Genomic DNA, 13,931 nt, shown 5'->3' on the forward strand with positions numbered 1-13,931 from the left:
CTATAATATCAGAAACCAAAGGAGACATAAGGAAAGACAAATTAATTCCAAGGAAGTAGTAGGTCAGGGAAAATGCCCTAAAGAACCTGACCCTTTGAGTCAGATTTGGTGGGATAGGTAGACTTTATATAGAAAGAAAGAAAAGGGCATTTCAGACTGAGGGAATAGCTTGAAGAATGGCAGAAAGGCAGGCAGGTGCAGAGCATATCAGGGAAAGGTGATTTCTTCTGTTTGCTTAGAGACAGAGGTATAGAAGGAAGAGAAAGGATGTAGTGGAAAATTAACCTGGAGAGCTAGATCAGGAACAGATCATGAAGGGAGGTGAGTCTCATATTAAGTCATGTACACTTTAGTTGGCTGTACACTTTAGTTGGCTGAATAGGGAGCCATGGGTAGGTTTTGAAGAGAGTGACATAAGATCTTCACCTTAAGAACAGTTGGGAGGGGGTGCCTGGGTGGCTCAGTTGGTTAAGTGACTGCTTTCGGCTCAGGTCATGATCCCAGAGTCCTGGGATTGAGTCCCACATCGGGCTCCCTGCTCATCGGTGAGCCTGCTTCTCCCTCTGACCCTCTCCCCTGTCATGCTGTTTCTTTCTCTCTCTCTCTCAAATAAATAAATAAAATCTTTAAAAAAAAGAACAGTTGGGAGAATTTGGGAAAGGAAGCAGTACTATAGTAAAAGGTTTTTCAGGCTTAAACTAGGGCCAGTTGCAGTAGGAATTGAAAAGAGACTCTTAGCAAAAAGCTGAAATGAGAAAAAGAAATTGAAATGGCCAATCAACATGTGAAAAGATGCTAAACTTCACTCATCATTAGCTGATTCAAACCAGAACAAGGAGGTGCCATTTCTAACCTCATCAGATAGGCAAGAGTGAAAAATATTGATAATATGCAATTATCAGCAAGAACATGAAAAAATGGGATGGGAACTCTCCATTATGTTAAAAAAGAGTCCAAATTTATAAAACCTTTTTGGCAGTAACTATCCAAACTTAAGATTTAAACTTAAGATTACATTCCCTTTGACCTACCGATTACTCAAGTATTCAAACACACACACACACACACACAAATATAATGCAGCATTGGAAAACTTGGAAAGAGATAGCAACAGGAAAGTGATAACTGAGTAATAATTTATGGTATAAACATTCAATATAAATCTGCACAATCCTTAAAAAGGAATGAGGCAAATTTATATACCATGAAATAACTTTTCATAATATATTATCATTTGTTGACATAGGAAGAGGAGGGACAACAGCAAAAAGATCTGACTAGGTTCCTAAGCCTGAATGTGTATGTTTAATTAAGAGACTGATAGACAAGGCTAAAATGATAGAAAGCAGACTATCCCTCTAAACTCAGAAAGTAGGATCAGCAGAAAGAGAGGACCTGGAAAGGAAAAACACTTTTTACTTCATACAATTTGAGGCTCTTCAAATTTTTTACAAAGAAAATGTGTTAACTTTATAATTTAAAAAGTTTTTAAAAAAGCAAAATGGTTCTAGAAGGACAATAAAACATTAGGAATCTTGCAGAAGTTCTTCAAATAATATGACAGTATGACTACATCACACTAGTAAGTGAAATTTGTGAGTATTTGGTCGAAGAAAAGAAATTAACAAATTTTATAATAATTTAACTGGCAATACCCATGACAGTTGAATAGTGTTTGTTTATCTGTTTGTGGTTTGACCAGAATTCTAATCCCTAAAGAATCCTGGTGCACAGAAATGCCAACCAGACCAAGTCCACAGCCCTTCCTTATCAGCATTCTGTAATGTCAAGAGACCTTTTACAGAGGAGAATGGCTAGAAGAGACCTGCTACCATTCTAGTCTCTGGGTTTTTTGTTTGTTTGTTTGTTTGTTTTAATTTAATTTTATTATGTTATGTTAATCACCATACATTACATCATTAGTTTTTGAGGTAGTGTTCCATGATCTAGTCTTTGTTTTTATGAGTTTGGCTTTTTTAGATTCCACATATAAGTAATATCGTACAATATTTGTCTTTCTCTGTCTGACTTATCTCACTTAGTTAGCATAATGCCCTTTAAGTCCATATCCAGAAATGGCAGGATTTCCTTCTTTCTTATGGCTGAATAATATTCCATTGAAGATATATCACATACCAAAGGCTGGGGTGTGAGAGAACTGAGGAGATATTGTTTAAGGGTACAAACTTGCAATGGATAAATAAGTCCTGGATATCTAATGTATAGCATAGTGATTATAGACAACAATACTGTATTATAAACTTCAAAGTTGCTATGATCTTAATTGTTTCCACCACAAAAAAGAAATGATAATTATGTGAGGTGATAGAGGCATTAGCTAACACTACAGTGGTAATGATATTACAATACATAAATGTATCAAATCAACATGTTATACACCCTAAATTTATACAATGTTATATGCCAATTATATAACAATAAAAATAAATAATAAGTAAGCAAGCAAGTAAATAAATAAGTAAGATTTACCCAGGGGAAAAAAGAGAGAATTGCTCTCTAAAACCTTAAATTGGAATCTTAACCCTTGCTTTATTTGAGGTAGGATTTCTAGTTTCACATCAAGAATTGGTTGTCATCTGAAACACACTTCTGACTATATTCTAAGTTCACTCTTGGCAGCGCCATTGTTCACAATGTGTCATAAAAGATAAACAATATTTATCTTCTGTGCATCTGTAATGAAGAAAGCACAACTAGAGCAAGTAGAAGAGAGGAAAGAAAATCAATGATGAAAACCACGTCAGAAGTGGTTACTGGTAAATGTCAGATTTCATATGTCTTGATATCACAGTTCATATTTTCAAAGAGAAAATAATTACTTTCCACAAAACTACCTGAAAAAATTTAAGCTGTATCATCAACCTTCACAAATTCAGGCTAACCATGCATAAGACTGGTCTAAACCAGACAAAAATCAGGAGAGTAAATTTATAACACAATCAAATTTGAAAGAAATTCAAAACATAAAATGTCAGTGTTATTGAGCTTCTTAGATTATAAACTCAGTTTGTTTCCAACAAAACTCAATTAGAAAATAAGTCCCAGATGAAAGAAATGATATGGTGGATAGATTGCTTAAAAGAAGCTTAGGGGGCACCTGGGTGGCTCAGTCCATTAAGCATCTGCCTTCGGATCAGGTCCTGACCTCAGGGTCCTGGGATCGAAAGCCCCGCATCCAGCTCCCTGCTTAGCGGGGAGCCTGCATCTCCATCTCCCTCTGCCCCTGCCCCTGTGCTTGTTCTCTCTCAATCTCTCTCTCAAATAAATAAATGAAAAGTCTTAAAAAAAAAAAAGCTTAGAATTAAGTTAAACCTCTGGAAGATCATCTTCTTAAAAATAGGAATTTGGTCCCTCAGAGTCTCATTATCACTTGTCTCTTAAAATTTTCCATTAATATTAAGATTTTTGCTTTTATCAAGAATAATTAAAATATATAGATGTATAACTTGCCTTCAAATTCAATGGAAAAATATTATTGAGGTCATTCATTGTCCATTACATTACTCAACATCAACTGTCTTGCTTTTTAGCTCTTGGTATTAAAAGGTGTTGCCTAACTTATTGCACATAGAAGGCATAAAATATAAATGCTCTGAAATATTTGAAAACATATACTCTGTGCAAAATAAGTATACATGTTGCAATCTTGTTTACACCACCAACCTGCTTAGTTGAATGAAATACAAAGTTAAATGTCAACAAACCCCTAAATGGATCACAAAAATTTCCAAATTTGTATTTCTGTTCATGTTGTATTGTGTGTGCACCAACAAATTAGTAGGCAGATTCTTTCCTCTGAGCTATCAAAGTTATAAATTAAAACAAAAATTGGTGTATTCTTTTCATAACCAGTTGGTATAAAATATAAATTAATTCACACATAAACAAAGAAAAATAGAATATATTAAAACTATTGGGAAAAAAATGATGCTATTGAACTATTGCAAAAACAATGAATCACGGAACACTACATCAAAAACTAATAATGTAATGTATGGTGATTAACATAACATAATAAAAGAAAAAAGAACAAAAGAACCCAAAATGGGTTGTGGCAACATATAAAGGTTTCACATAATTGTATTCTGTTTTTTTTAAAGATGTGTTTATTTTTATTTGAGAGAGAGAGATAGAGCCGGGGGGAGGGGCAGAGGGCAAGGGAGAGTCTTCTAAGCCAACTCCACATTGACTGTGGAGCCCAATTTGGGGCTCAATCTCACAACCCTGAGATCACGACTTGAGCCAAAACCAAGAGTCAGATGCTTAACTGACTGCACCACCCAGGCGGCCCACATAATTGTATTCTAAAACATATATTTACTTAAGTCTAACATATACCTCAAAGTATGGAATGATTCTGAATTATATCCACCAATGGCTTTTGGAGCATCTAATTAATATTAATTAATATTATCCATCATTCCACACTTTGTGTTCCTATAGAAGAGCTGAGTGTCAAATATTCACCCTCACTGTGGAATCAGCTATCCTAAAGGACAGCTTCAGGCCCCAGGCAGCGATCCCTTTAAGCAGGGAGTTAACACTAGTAACTACTGAAATCAGAAACTTTCTGCATCTCTTTACAGATAGTTGTTAATACAGCTAATAAGAACTAGCACTGACCAAACACTCACTGAGTCCTACGGCATATGGCAGGTGGTTTGCATGCATTATATTACTGAATTCTCCCAATGGTCTTACTAAGGTCAGTACCCTTACTAGTTCCATTTTAAATGAAGCTGCAGATCACACAGTTTAAGTAATCTTACTAAGGCACAAAACTAGCAATTGGCAAAATAGTATCCAAACCCAGAATTTGTGGCCCCCAAATTCACAGTCTTAGTGCTACACTGAATCAGTATTACAAGAAATTATTTTCCCAATTTTCTTCAGAAAAACAGTGCAAAAGAGGATAGTTAAAACAAGTTTTTCTGAAATTTTCTAAATAACAGCTAAATAAAACAAGAACTAAAATATATTCCATCATTTTATCTTGAAGTTTAGTACATGTTTGAGGATTTAGATAAAAAATAATTTGGATGAGTTAGAAAATGTTAATTATGGGAAAGTAATTTTTTTTTAATTTAATTAAAATTTAGTCTTCACAGTTCATTTCTGTGGCAATTCCTGTTGCCTGGTTACTATGAGGCAGACATAACTACACAAGAATTATCACAACCATACTAAAAATAATGAACATGTCTTATCTCCCTGTTGTACTGTTAAATACGAATTATAAAACAGAGCAAATAAAGTTATATTATATGCCTAACAATAGCCATTTAAAATATAAACTAATAATTTCATCATTCTTTGTTGAGTCTTCTAATCTCCTAGGTATATAACTGAATATATCTTTAGTTTCAGTGACAAGAATACCTTATGGCATCAGACCAGTGAGTCATCCAAAGTGTTCTGTTGCTGACAGCAAGGTCCCCTTTTGATAAGCACTACGGAGATAAGAAATGAATAACTTACAGTCAGGATAAGGAATATACAAAGAGAACATCTGTTGTTTTGCTGTCTGAAGATTCTCACACCTTTTTCTAGTAACAAAACCCCTCTCACCTGGGGGAACTCATTCCTTGTAGTTCAAGCAGAGTTGAACTTAACACATCCCAGACCACAGAGGTGGGCACAAGACCCCTAATTAAACAAAGTTCTCCACCTCCTGGGCCACAGCAATTGGGCATATTATTCAAGAAGTCTAATCATACTTTTCAGTGATGCTACTATATTTACAGTAAGAGAGACCTTTGGGGTCTCTCTTCTGGGTTGTGATCTGTAAGGATACAGGCTTGTGGTTACTAGCAGTTTATATTTCCAACCATTTGGAGAAATCCTGTCGGAAAATAAAATCAATAAACAGAAGAAGTAGAGCTGAGTGATAGAACAGCATCATTTGGAGCCAGCTCTTCCTTTGGCCTTTACATTTACACAAACCAACATACTTCCTTTTTGCCTAAGCTAATTTAATCTGAGTTTCAACTGCAAGCAAAGAATTTGACAGATACAACTGTCTCAAAAGTGGAGTTACTTAATTCCCTCTCAACTATAGTTATACTTAACAACCTGGGATTTGAAGATGAAAACCACGAGCTGTATGAAGTCATATTTCATTTTTATTTGTCTCTAAAGCATTTCAAATGTTGAGTAGTGGTAACAAGTTGGAAATCTGTGAGTTAAACACACTGTGTCCATACATTATAGTCACCAATAGTTGAGGAAAATGACTGTGGGGGAAAAAATCTTTCAAACAATACTTCACTTCAGTATCATGAGGCCTTAAATTCTATCATCAGAGGTTTATTTCCTTTTGGTAAGCCCTGCCATTTCCCTGCAGTTCTCTTTTGAGAAATAAATGAAATTAAGGCACTTACATCCTGGTGTGAAATATTCAAAAATTTTTTTCTCCAGGACTGAAGAAGAATAGGTGTCAAAAGTTTCAAAAAGAAGATAAAAAGTAAAAGGATCAAGAGAAAGAAGAAAAGCCACAGATCAAGAGAAAATATTTGCAAAAGACATCTCTGATAAAGAAGTATTATCCAAAATACACAAAGAACTTTTAAAACTTAATAAAAGAAAAAAGCAACCTGATTAAAATATGGGCAAAAGATCTGAACAGACATCTCACCAAAGAAGATATACAGATATCAAATAAGCATATGAAAAGATATTCAATGTCACATGTCATTGGGGAATTGCAAAATAAATAAGATACCACTATACATCTATTAGAATGGCCGAAGTCCAAAACACCAACACCACCAAATGCTGGCAAGGATATGACAACAGGAATTCTCATTCACAGCTAGCAGGAATGCAAAATGGTACAGCCACTTTGATAGATAGCTTCTTACAAAATTAAACATACTCTTCCCATACAATCCAGCAATTGCACTCCTTGATATCCAAATGAGTTGAAAACATGCCCACACCAAAACCTGCACATGAATGTTTATAGCAGCCTTATTCATAATTGCCAAAATCTGGGAGCAGCCAAGATGTCTTAGGTGAATAGATAACTGTCATACACTCATACAATGGAATATTATTCAGCGCTAAAAATAAATGAGCTATCAATCCACAAAAAGACATGGAGGAATCATGAATGCATACTGCAAAGTGAAAGAAACCAGTCTGAAGAGGCTACATGCTGTATATTTCCAGGTATATGACATACTAGAAAAGGCAAAACTATGAAGACCGTAAAAAGCTCAGTGGTTGACAAGGGCTTGGTGGGGAGGAAGAGAAAAATAGATGGCACATAAAGGATATTTAGGAAAGTGAGGCTATTCTGTAATGTATTATAATGTATATAATACATGTCATCATGCATTGTCAAAACTCATAGGATGTATAGCACAAAGAGTGAACCCTAAGGTTAACTATGGATTTTGACTGATAATGATGTGTTACTGTTAGTCCATCAATTATAACAAATTTACCACACTCGTGCATTGATGCAGGATGCTGATGGTGAGGGAAGCTTGTACATGTGTGAAGAAAGTGTATGTGAACTCATAGAACTCGCTCTACTTTCTGCTCAGTTTTGCTTTGAAGCTAAAACTGTTCTAAAAATAAAGCTTATTAATTTTTTTAAAAAGTAAAAGTAATGAAACATATGACGACCAAGAGTCAACAAATGGCATACACCACAATTTCCCCATCCCTATCACTCTTCCATGAGAAGAACACTGGATTTAGGGCCTTCTCTTCACATAACAAGTATTTATTGAAAACCTACTATGGGTCTAGTACTCTGCTAGGTATCTTGGAAATGGAACAGAACTAACCATTTCCCATATGCAGTTTACAATCTAGTATAAAGAGTAAGACAGTAAACAAATAATATATAGTGATAGATTATGATAAGTGCTTAAAAGAAATATATAGGGACCTAAGAGATAATGATACTAGGGATGATTTTACCAAAAAAAAGGACAAAGAAAAATAGGCCAGTAGGTGTAGAGAGATGTAGGGTCAAAGAAGCATGTTTATAACATGAGAGCCCTAGATAATATTTGAATATTGGTGAGACTGGTCCAATAGAGAAAAAGAAATCAAAATGCAAGAGAGAGAGAGAGGTAATAAATTATGAAGCAAGGACTCCAAGATGGCATGAAGAGATAGAATTCAGAATATCGGTAGAAGATGTGCTTTTTGATAGGAGAGAAATTCCTTCATTTTAGCAAGAAAAGAGGAGTATAAAGAAAAGAAAGAATATTTGCAGGCACACTAGTAGGAAGGTATGGACCTTCCCATCATGTAAACAGAAATCTCCGGGGGGTGGTGTGGTGGATGGCAAAGGTAGAAAGAGCTGAAATAATTTTTTATGAAATCTAATCAAAATAGGAACCACATTTTTGGCCAGCAAAGGAAAGAGCTTTTACTGTGGTGGCCCTTATAACGTTAATCAGGTCCAGAACACAGTTTTGACAAAGTCTGTGGCTTGAAGGGATCAAAGTGAAAGCCATGCTAACAGGAGAAATATCTCTATTCATATGAATTAGACTGCATTTTCCCTGAGTTACTTAAAAGCTTGCCTGGGTAAGTTTCCCTTGTTTCTTAAGTAAACAATGAAAAAATCAGCCACTGTGGTTAGTGGGAAGACTAACCTGGAACTGGAGTACACACTGATCTGCACTCAAGGGACACCCTCCATCACCTGAGTCAGTACCACTGAGCAGACTAGGAAGTTCATTAGCATCCAACCAAAGCCTGAACATTCTTGTCTTAGAAGACAAAGGGGAAGGAAAAGGAGGTGCCATGGTCTCCTCTTAGGATCAGAAGTGAAGGCTTCCAGAGCAGAATATTTTGATATGAGTAGGATTTGAGAGAGAGGGCTCTAGAAAATACAGAAATGAGGGATTTGAGGAGAGAGAGAGAGAGACTTGGAGCCAGAGAACATCTATTTGAGACAGAAAGTCTAAGGGTGCAAGGCCCTTCACTAAGTTGGAGAAAAAGATTTCTGTTCCTCCAACATGATGTAGCTTTTTTGAGATCTTCCCAGTGCTTTTTTTTTTTTTTTTTTCTGGAGGAACAGGACAGAGAGGAAGAAATTAGAGTGACTAGCATTGTCTCACCCTAGTGGGTTACTCCCAGATGTGAGTTACCTGGACTGGAGGGAGAGAGTGACAGGTGCTGAGGTCCAAAAAAGAGAATGACTGAGAGAATGCTTGCCACAAGTGGGTCACAGAAATATGAGGCAAGATCTTCAGTGAGAGTTATAAAGAGAGATGATATGAATTAGTTTTTGTGACAAGTGGGAGAATGATCCTTCAGTATGACACAGGTTGCTGGGAAGAGTTAAGAGCCTATTTAAGACAAAGTTTTGTGTCTGAGCCTTGCTTCAGTCATTTAGTAGCTGTGTTATGTTTTTACAATATACATAACCCCTCTGAACCTGAATTCCCTTGCTGATAACATGGGAATAGTAACACCTATAAGGCTGTAGAAAGGATTAAATGAGATTAGGTATGTAAAGCTCTTTATACATATTAGAGTCTTAACTATTTGTTTCTTCTCTGCTTTCATAGCTTTCAGGATTCATAAGCTTTACTAAGCTGCAGGGTCTTTTATTTTTAGGTCAATATTCACTTGAGAGTTTTTTCCTAGGTAAAGTGTTAACATAAACAAGATGCAAAATTAACATACAAAAAGTAGTGTTTCTATATACCAACAATGAATTATCTGAGAAAGAAATAAAGAAAATGATCCCATTTACAGTAGCATCAAAAACAATAAAGACTTAAGAATAAATTTAACTAAAGAGGTAAAAGATCTCTATACTGAAAACTATAATATACAGATGAAAGAAATCAAAAGAGACACAAATAAATACAAATCCCATGTTTGTGAATTGGAAGAATTAATATTGTTAAAATGTCCATACTACCCAAAGCTATCTACAGATTCAGTGCAATCACCATATCAAGAATCCAGTGGCATTTTTTACAGAAGTAGAAAAAAAATCCTAAAATAAATATGGAACCACAAATGACCCCAAAACAACCCTAAGAAAAAACAAAGCAGGAGGTATCGATTTCCTAATTTCAAGCTATATTATAAAGCTACAGTAATCAAAACAGTATGTACTGGCATAAGAACAAATAGACCAATGGAACAGAATCAAGAGCCCCAAAATAAATCCAAGCATGTACTAATATTTGACAAGAGAGCAAAGAATACTCATTGGAGAAAAGATAGTCTTATCAATAAATGGTACTGGGAAAATTGGATATTTCCATGTAAAAGATTGAAACTATAGCCTTATGTTACACCAATCACAAAAATTAACTCAAAATGAATTAAAGACTTAAATGTAAGACATGAAACTCCTAGAAGGAAATGTAGGAAAAAATCCCCTTGACATGGGTCCTGGCCATTATATTTTGGATATTACACTTAAAGCAGAGCAACACAATCAAAAATAAACAAGTAGGAGTACATCAAACTTAAAAGCTTCTGCACAGCAAAGCCAATGATCAACAAAATGCAAAGTCAACTTATTGAATAGGAGAAAATATTTGCAAATCTGATAAGGTGTTAATATCCAAAATACATGAAAAAAACATAAAACTTAATAGGAAAAAACCACAAATAATCCAATTTAAAAATGTGCAAATGACCTGACCAGACATTTTTCCAAAGAAAATATATAAATGGCTCACAGACCCATGAAAATATGCTCAAGATCAATAATTATCAGGGAAATGCAAATCAAAACCACAATGAGATATCACCTCACAACTGTTAGAATGGCTATCATCTAAAAAAGAGAAAGAGAGAGAAAACGAATGCTGGAGTGGACATGGAAAAAAGAGAGCACTTGTACACTTATGGTAGGATTATAAATGGTATAGCCACTATGGAAAACATTATGAAGGTTCCTAAAAAAATTAAAAATAGGGGCGCCTGGGTGGCTCAGATGGTTAAGCGTCTGCCTTCGGCTCAGGTCATGATCTCAGGGTCCTGGGATCGAGTTCCGCATCAGGCTCCCTGCTCCTTGGGAGCCTGCTTCTCCCTCTGCCTTTCTCTCTCGCTCTGTCTCTCAAGAATAAAAAAAAAAATTAAAAATAGATCTACCATATGATCTAGCAATTCTACTTCTGGATATATATCCAAAGGAAACAAAATCACTATGCAGATATCTGCATCCTGATGTTCAAAGCAGCATTGTTTACAATAGTCAAGAAATAGAAACAACCTAAGTGTCTATCAGCAGATGAATGGATAAAGAAAATCAAGTACATATATAGAGTGGAATACTATTGAGCCATAAAAAAAGTAAATCCTGACATTTGAGACAACATGGATGGACCCTGAAGGCATTATGCCAAGTGCAATAAGTCAGAAAAAGACAAATACTGTATGATGTCAGTTATATGATGAATCTTTAAAAAAAAGGAAATAAAAAAGAAAAACTCAGAAAAAGAGATCAGATTTGTGGTTATCCAAGGCAGGGGGTAGGGGATGAGGAACTTGATGAAGGTGGTCAAAAGATGCAAATTTTCAGCTGTAAGATAAGTAAATACTGGGGGGAGAGTTAAGATGGCAGAGGTGGAAGGGGATCCTAGGTTTGCCTCATCCCTCAAAAACAGCTAGATAAATATCAAACCATTTTGAATACCCAAGAAATTGATCTGAAGACTGAGAGAGTAAAACTGCACAACTACAGACTGAAAAACACCACATCGTGGAAGGAAGGAGCTTCAGAGAGTTAATTTGAGGGAGACAACAGCTGTGGGTGCTGCAAAGGGGATGGAGCCCTGATCATGGAGAGAGGAGTAAGAGAGAAAGAAAGAGAGAGAGAGAGAAAGAGCGAAAGTGTGCATGGGAATTGCACAAGAAAAACTCTTTCCCTAAAACCATTGACTGGTAAGGGAGAGAGGCCGAATACCACAAGTTTTTATAAAGAGTGGAGCACAGAGTCTGAAGTTCCGAAGTCCACACCATTGCCAGGGTTGTGCCTGATGGGCTTAGTGGTACTCCTGTGGGGAAGGAAGGCCAAGACCCAGGAGGGGAGAGCCTGGTCTGAGGATCCCACAGGGAGAAGCAGTTCCTCAGCTTGGAGTGCGTTTGGGAGTGGTGGCTTGAGGACAAAAGCCTAATAGTGGGTGCTTTGAGCTGTTCCATTCTGTAACACAGGAATGCCAGCTGAGGGCAGCAAACTTTCGTGCTGGCTTTTAGCAGTGCTTTATCATAAACTCTGAACCATTGTGTGATCCTGCAACCAATTTCTCAGACAAGCTGGCACCCACCAGAGCACAGCAAGACCCTCCTCCAAAAGATCCCTGAGGGGCTGTGACAACAGATCTCTAAAATTTGTAGTTTTGAAACCCAGCCCCGTGCCTGAGATAAAACACAAGAGTGCTTATGCCGCCTGGCAAATGGACAGCTCAGATGCAGGCAGGGTGAAGGCCGGGATCTCCCAGAAGCCAGGGACAAAACAGAGATGATTGTTTGTTCTTCTGTGAGAGTTTCCTGAAGAGTAGCAGAAAGGAGTTCCCTACCCCAGGGACAGGAGAGCTGGGAGATGCCATTTTTGCCCCCACCCATCAGTGCAGACTGACCTCTGTGAGCAAAACAGATGTTGGAACCACTTACACCAAGCCTTACCACCCTGCGCCTGCAGGTGCCTCTCTAGTAGGGTAAGTCTGCCTGAAAATCAGAACAACAGGCTCCTCCTCCCCCAGAAGACCATCACAAACCACTCATATGCACCAAGTCTACTGATCATAGAGTGCTACAAAGCTTCAGCTCTAGGGAAATAGGACTAGCTTCTTTTTATTATAAATATATATATATTTGGATCTAGCTTCTTTTAACAAGCAGACCAAATACACCTAAGATCTAGCTTCCTTTCTTTTATTTATTTATTTATTTATTTATTTATTTATTTATTTGGGGGGTTTTGTTTTGGTTTGCTTTGGTTTGGTTTTTTGGACTTCTTCTTAATGTAGCCATTACTTTCTGGAGCAGGAATAAAGGCTTTCCTAACAATCAAACACACACACACAAAAAAAACAATGAGCCAAAAATAATGACAAGATGGAGGAATTCACCCTAAAAGAAAGAACAAGAAGAATTCACAGCCAGGGATTTGATTAATACAGATACAAATAAGATGTCTGAATTAGAATTTAAAACAATAATCATAAGGATACTAGATGGGCTTGAGAAAAGCATTGAAGACACTAGATAATCCCTTACTGCAAAGATAAAAGAACTAAAAACTAGTCAGGATGAAATCAAAAATGCTATAACTGAGATGCAAAACCAAATGGATGCAATGACAATGAGGAGACAAAGCAGAGGAATAAATTAGTGATACAGAGGATAAAATTATGGAAAATAACAAAGCTGAAAAAAAGAGGGAAAGAAAGGTATTGGATCACCAACATAGACTTAGGGAACTCAGAAACAACTTAAAGTGTTATAACATTTCTATCATAGGAATCCCAGAAGGAGAAAAGAAAGAAAACAGAGCAGAAAGTTTATTTGAGCAAATTATAGCTGAAAACTTCCCTAATCTGGGGATGGAAGCAGACAGTGAAATACAGAAGCACAGAGAACTCCCATTAAATTCAACAAAAGCTGCCCATCACCAATACATATCATAATCAAATTCACAAAATCCACAGACAAAGAAAATCCTGAAAGCAGCAATGGAAAAGAAATTCTTAACCTACAAGTGAAGACAGATCAGGGTTTGTAGCATATCTGTCCACAGAAACTTGGCAGGCCAGAGTAAAGTGGCATGATATATTCAACGTGCTGAATGGGAAAAATATGTAGCCAAGAATACTTTATCTAGCAAGGTTGTCATTCAGAACAGAAGGAGAGATAAAGTTTCCCAAATAAAAACTAAAGGAGTTCGTGACTAAACCACTAAACCAGCCATGCAA

At 36.4% G+C, this 13,931-nt stretch overlaps 1 protein-coding gene across 1 annotated transcript in view; it reads right to left on the reverse strand.

The window, feature by feature from the left end:
* Positions 1 to 5,247: 5,247 nt before the first annotated feature.
* The window catches only part of ARL6IP6 (ARF like GTPase 6 interacting protein 6), a 188,831-nt gene continuing 180,147 nt past the window's right edge, over positions 5,248 to 13,931 (reverse strand). The window contains exon 7 of the transcript XR_014143608.1: positions 5,248 to 5,471. The gene's annotated coding sequence lies outside the window, so the exon portion shown is untranslated. The remainder of the gene's footprint in view (positions 5,472 to 13,931) is intronic.

The sequence above is a fragment of the Leptonychotes weddellii genome, chromosome 3, assembly GCF_054177405.1.
Source record: "Leptonychotes weddellii isolate Sample4059 chromosome 3, ASM5417740v2, whole genome shotgun sequence".
Taxonomy (NCBI): Eukaryota; Metazoa; Chordata; class Mammalia; order Carnivora; family Phocidae; genus Leptonychotes; species Leptonychotes weddellii.